This window comes from Henckelia pumila, chromosome 1, assembly GCF_033568475.1.
Source record: "Henckelia pumila isolate YLH828 chromosome 1, ASM3356847v2, whole genome shotgun sequence".
In the NCBI taxonomy this organism is placed as follows: Eukaryota; Viridiplantae; Streptophyta; class Magnoliopsida; order Lamiales; family Gesneriaceae; genus Henckelia; species Henckelia pumila.
In genome coordinates, this window is record NC_133120.1 from 176,257,166 (window position 1) to 176,264,523 (window position 7,358).

A 7,358-nucleotide genomic window follows, 5' to 3' on the forward strand; every position below is an offset into this window, starting at 1 on the left:
AAAAATCATGCTTCGTAATTCAAATCACAAAATCATGTAATTCAAATAATTCATGAAGTAATAAAGCATGCTCACATGGAATTCAAATAATCAAATAAAGAATTCAATCACATGCGAGAAAATAAATCAAGCGGACTCGATCTACCCCGCTCACTTCTAATTCTGTCCAAGAACTTATCGCTCTGATACCACTTAATGTGAGGACCTCGGTTCTATCATCTAATCAAGATTAAATCATGCAATCAACGACATAGAATCAAGAAAAAAAGGTAAATTTTTATTTTTTTAAAGCATGCACGGACCCCGTACACACCTCTGTGCCCGGGTTCGTGCATTAGTCTGTAGCCAAAGGTACGGAGAATACAAAATACACGGACCCCATGCACACCTCCGTGCCTGGGCCCGTGCACAAAAATGCACTAAAATTCCAACTCTCTGTTTTATGTGAAAGAGTGGGTGCCCGGTGAGCCAACTTGTGGCTAAGGGCTTTGATGACTCTTTGTATAAACAATCTTATGTTTAATATAATTTACACTTTTATTAATGGCAATGACTTTATCTTTCTTCATATTGTTATATTGTGATATACTATTGTTGTTTTGATAAAGAACTTGAATATACTATAGTGTATATAAGATGTGGTAGTACATGGGGATGTCTATCATGAAACACATCTTATAGTCACTGTATATTCTAAATCGTTCCTAGTCGATTGAGCCGTCCGTTAATAAGGATAAGGATCGCTCGAGTTTGAGACTAGCATTTGCGATGCGGAGTACCACGTTTCATTGGTAAGGAACATAGAGATGTTCAAAGCATGCAAATGGATATTCATACGATGAATGATCGAACTACCCTATCCGGACTTTCCAAGTGGTTATCACTTATCGAGTGGATAAAGTCCGCGGTTTTGGTTGTACACCATTAGTCCTTACTACTTGAAACATTATTGAGACTCTATATGCTAGTACTGTGCTTTGACTCGTTTATCGACTCTATTGGGGTCATCAGGTGTCGGGATTGGGTACAGTTACGACACATATAGGAGTCGATGCTTTGTTTTCAAGGATTCACCACATACTTGCGAGTGTGGATATCCTATGCAATCTGAGGAGATATTAGTGTGACGAATCTCTGGCCAGAATACATGATGTGTTTTAAGAAATGGTTTCTTAGTAGCACATGCGATGTCACTATTTGATCTTCAAAATGTATTGCATAGTTATCGAATCTCGGACGACTCTCGATTTACCAATGGTTGTTGATTCGATCGGGATATATGGATGAAGGGACCGTACTGTACGCTAACCAAAATCTATTGGTTCTTGCAGGCACTATCAGTGATACCTAGGGAATCATGGGGCAATGTTGCTAGGCGCTCTTACCATGATTCGATGGGCAAGTCAGAAATTGTTATTCCGAGTCACAAGGAGTTGTGAGCCCACGGCTAGCTGTATCCCTGAACCATTGAGGGTCACACAGAGTAATGGATTTTTAATCCCCGTTGAGATAGTTAAATTTAAAGAGTTAAATTTAATGAACAAAGAAGTTGGACTTCTTATTTAAGAGTAGAGGAGTAAGATTTCCTAAAATGACATAGGGATGGGCATTTTTGGAAATCACTGAATTCGGATTCAAAAAATTTATCTTGACTCTAAAAGATGCAGAAATGGTTTCTGTGAACATTGGTGAAATTGGTTTATCAATCTGAGTCACGATGAATTTTATATTAATTTCTGAACATGCGGGCTTTGCTTGTCAGGCTTGAACTTATGACTAATGGGCCCTAAGCTGTTAGCAGCCCACATTATAAATAAGTTATTGCAGTACAGAAATTACATAACAGAGGTCACAAAATATTTTCAAAAACCCTAGTTGTGTTTTCGATAGTGGCCGCCCCCCTCCCCTCTACTCGGAAAAAATCCAGCCTGTGAATTTTGAATTTACAGTCTGGTTTAACGGATCAAATTCGTTAATTCTCTTCATAGAAACTTCTGATAGATTTTCTAGTGCAATCTATCAGGGGGATTAAATATCCATTCGTGGACCTGATTGAAGAACAGTTCGTCCATCAGTTCCAGGGATATACAACAAGAGCAGAGTAATCTGTTGGTGTCCATAATCTCGATTCGAGATTGGAGGTAAAAATTTATAATTGTTATTTAATTTTTACACACACAATTTAATCGTAAAGTTTTGATACCCATTATGGAATCGTTCCATATAAAATTTTTAAACTTCCGCTGCACCGGGTATCAATTCTGATTGATCTAATCACCATTCTCCAACAGTGGTATCAGAGCCAGGTTGCTCAGATCAAACGATTAAATTAATCGATTGTACAAAATTTTTTAAGCCTCGATTTTTGAAACAAAATAAATTTTTAAAATAAATTTTTTTTTTTCGGGCAAAACCCGGGCAGTGATTGGATCGCTGCCCGGGGGGCAGCGAGGGTCGCTGCCCTAGGGGCAGCCAGGCTGCCCGGCCCGAGCCCTTTTGGGGCGCGGGCAGCCCGGGAGCTTCCCGTGCGGCCCGCGAAAAATTAATTTTTAATTTTAAAATTAAAATTTAATATGTTAAAATTCTATTTTTGGTCCGATCGAAAATTGTTTTTGATTGGTCCACGAGGCATCAGATCGAATTGTTCGAGTCCGAAAATTTTAAAATTGATTTTTGGATAAATTTGAATTTTTGGAAAATTTATAGATTTTATCCGTTAAATCAGATTTTATGAAATTAATTATTTTTGGTACAATTGATGATAAGATATGATCTTATGAAAATATTAAGTAAAATATGATTTTATATGTAAAATATGATTTTATTTGATAAAAAGATAAAATATGATTTTGTATGTAAAATAAGATTTTATATATGGAATATGATTTTATCCTTTTAATTTAAATTGCCATTGCATGTTATCCAATAAATTAATTTTGAATTAAATATTATTGGATAAGGATGATCGATTGCCATGACCAATTTTGTAGGTGTATGTTAGGAATTTACATTTGTTTTATTGTTGTTGGATTTATTAATGGGCCTGGTTTATGGCCTAATATGAATTGTCATATGTAATAAAAGTGGGCCTGGTTTATGGCCCGTTCCCACCCCTTAAAATGTATCCCCTACTTGTCATGGTTATTTATTGTAAATACATTAGACTTAGTGGGAGATGAAGATTTGAAGATGGAGGTGGGCCCAACAGACAATAAAGACTGAAGAAATATAAATTGGAAGCTCAATGTAATAGGATTGCATTGCATACCTGCATATTACCTAGGATTGGACTTAGAATCGTGATTGGCAACCATGGGTCGAATAGAAATGGAATCGATCATCCTATATAATATATGATATTATAGTTGTATGCATGTTTTAGACAAAATTGTATGAATCCCGCAAGCATACAAATTTTAAAATGATGAGACAAATTTTCAAAATTAAAATCCCTCATTTTAAATATGATTTAAAATTGATATCAAGATAAATAAAGAAAATTTAAAATTGTTTAAATGTTCCTACCTTTCATCAACGATCGATGTATGAGATGCTACCCGCGGATACGGTCCGGCTCATATTATTGGGGGGGCCCGTTCGTCGGAAAGCTGTACATTGGATCGACACATGTTGTAAGTTGGGTGGAACTCCCATGGGATCGGCTCATATTATTGGGGGATCCACATGGCGACCGTCCATCACAACTTAATATTGATGGGTCATCTTGACATGTCACAATAAACGGCGTCATATTATTGGGCCCTTATTGGACATGAGGTAAAATACGTGGAGGTTGCTTGGAAGCAATTGGGCTCTACCTTTTGAAAATTATGGTTGGCTGATATTATTCGGGACCATAGTTTGTCAATTGGACTCCATGTTCCCACTAAGGAAAACAGTTTCCCCTTTTCACTAGAGGGTAGTGAAATTGTTAAAATAGTGGGAGTGAGATTCATAAAATAAATTTCACCTATTTTATGTCTTAGTAAATTAATTAAACAATCACTGATTATTGTCTGTTTCTTTTCAGTATTTCATTAAGATGAATTCGCGCAATCCACTATTCTCTATCCTCGAAAAAAATAAACTGACTGGCGCAAACTATATGGAATGGTTCCGTAAGTTGAAGATTGTCTTGACTTCGGAGAAGATGCTCTACGTGTTAGAAAAATCTTCTCCGAAGGAAGCATCAGCTGATGTAAGTCCGGAAGAGTTGGCCAAACTTGATACATGGTGGGACCATGATATCAAGGCCAAATGCTATATGCAAGCCTCGATATCTGATGAACTCCAGAGGCGATTTGAGGACACCGTGAATGCTGCTGACATTCACGTACAACTCAAGGAACTTTTTGGGGCTCAATCGAGAGCTGAAAGGTTCGCTACTGTAAAAGAGCTAATGACGTGTCGCATGTGTGAAGGGACTTCGGTCCGTGATCATGGGGTACGAGTGATTTGGCTCATACAGAAGTTGGTAACGCTTGATTTGGTGTTGGAGCATGAACTCAACGTGGACTTATTACTTCTATCTCTTCCTTCTTCGTTTGACGGATTTGTGGTGAATTTCAATATGAACAAGATAGAGGCCTCCCTTGAAGAGATGGTCAATATGCTTGTAACATATGAATCCACTTTAAAGAAGGATAAACCGGCTTTCTTGGTGGGCTCCTCTTCTTCTGCTAAGAAGGGGCCAAGTACAAAGGGTAAGAAACGTTCTGCCCCACCCAAGAAAACCGAACCCGAGAAGAAGTACAAGACAAAGGCTTCAAACATGGAAAAGTCCAAGGATGTTTGCCATTACTGCAAGAAGCCCGGTCATTGGAAACGTAACTGCAAGGAATATCTAGAGCAGTTGCGAACTGCGAAGGGTATGTTCTATATTGAAATAAATGTTTCACTTAATACTACTTATTGGGTATTGGATACCGGATGTGGATCTCACATTTGCAATGATTTGCAGGTGATGACAAGAAGTCGCAAGCTTAGAATGGGTGAGACCCAGCTGAGGCTCGGAAATGGTTCCAGAGTTGAAGCTAAAGCTGTGGGAGATGTTTATTTAATTTTGCAGAACGATTTTAAGTTACTTTTGAGAGATGTTTTATTTGTTCCAGATTTGATTAAAAACATTATTTCTGTTTCTATGCTTGATAGAGATGGTTATTCTTGCAATTTTGTGAATGGGATTTGCAATATTTACAAGAATGAATGTTTGATTGGAAATGGACAACTTGAAAACGATCTATATAACTTAAAATTAAAAGACATTTCAATAAATTATGTTGATAAACCGGTAACAACAAACAAAAGGAAAATCGATAGTCAAAACCCGGCAAACCTTTGGCATGCTAGGCTAGGTCATATTTCCTCAAGGAGGATGAACAAGCTAGTGGGAGAGGGCATGTTTGATATGTCTGATATTAACTCTCTACCTACTTGTGAATCCTGCCTGAAAGGAAAAATGACTAAATCTCCTTTTAAGGGGAAACCTGAGCGTAGTCAAAATCTGTTGGATTTGATCCATACAGATGTTTGTGGTCCATTTAGAATTGGTACTCAATATGGCCACATCTACTTCATTACCTTTACTGATGATTATTCTAGGTATGGGTATTTATATTTAATGAAATATAAGTCTGAAGCATTTGAAAAGTTCAAAGAATTCAAGACTGAAGTAGAAAACAAGCTAGGTAAAAGTATTAAAGCACTTCGATCGGATCGAGGTGGAGAATACTTAAGTACCGAGTTTTTGGACTATCTGAAAGAGAATGAGATTCTCTCTCAGTGGACTCCTCCTATGACACCTCAGCTGAATGGTGTATCGGAGCGTCGTAATTGAACTTTTTTGGACATGGTTCGATCCATGATGAGCTTCACTGAACTTCCACCTTCGTTTTGGGGCTATGCGCTTGAAACGGCGGTATTGTTGTTGAACAACGTCCACACTAAAGCTGTGGATAAAACATCATACGAGTTATGGAATGGCAAAGCTCCTAAGTATTCGTACTTGAGGATTTGGGGATGTCCTGCTTACGTGAAGCAGACAGTGGGAGATAAGTTGGATAGTCGATCCACCTTATGTTATTTTGTAGGGTATCCGAAGAATTCAATCGGATATTATTTCTATCATCCTGCTGAAACAAAGGTGTTTGTTTCAAGGAATGCTACCTTCTTGGAGAAGGAGTTCTTATTGGATAAGAAAGGCGAGATGATGGAACTCGAAGAAATTCGAGAAGAACCCGAAATACAAAATAACGATCCTACACCTCAGGAACCATTGATAGACACGCCTATACCTAGAAGATCCGAGAGGACTTCTAGACCTCCTATTTGATATGGTCTTCTTCTTGAAGGGGATCAAGATGAACCCGATGTTGGATGTGATCCAAGAAACTTCAAAGAAGAAATTTCTGATGAGGATTCAAATTTATGGCTTGAAGCTATGCAGTCGGAAATAGATTCGATGCATACAAACCAAGTTTGGTCTTTAGTAGATCCTCCCGATGGAATTGTTCCAATAGGGTGTAAATGGATCTACAAGAGAAAGCTTGGGCCTGATGGTAAGGTATTGACCTACAAGGCGCGATTGGTGGCGAAAGGTTATACTCAAAGACAAGGAGTTGACTATGATGAAACCTTTTCACCAGTTGCAATGTTCAAGTCCATAAGAATCCTTATTGCCATAGCTGCTTGGTATGACTATGAGATATGACAAATGGATGTGAAGACATCATTTCTTAATGGAAACATTAAGGAAGAGATCTATATGATGCAGCCTGAGGGATACACATCCATGGGAAGCGAGCATAAGGTATGCAAGCTTCAGAGATCAATCTATGGTCTCAAACAAGCATCAAGAAGTTGGAACCAGAAATTTGATGAAACAATAAAGGATTTTGGTTTTATCAAGAACCCGGAGGAACCGTGCGTGTACAAGAAAGTAGTTAAGGATGCTGTGACATTCTTAGTACTTTATGTTGATGACATCCTACTCATTGAGAATGATGTAGGGATGTTGCAATCAACAAAGATATGGTTATCAGGTAGATTCTCGATGAAGGATTTGGGTGAGGCATCCTATATTCTAGGGATACAGATCTATAGAGATAGATCTAAGAGAATGATAGGACTCACTCAAGCAACCTACATCGACACCATATTGAAACGGTTTTCAATGGATGGGTCCAATAGAGGACATCTACCTATGTGTCATGGAGTTTCTCTATCCAGGTCTATGTGTCCCAAGACTGATGAAGAAATAGAGAAAATGATACATGTACCATATGCGTCAGCCATAGGTAGTATCATGTATGGGATGATATCTACCAGACCGGATGTAGCATTTGCTCTGAGTGTCACGA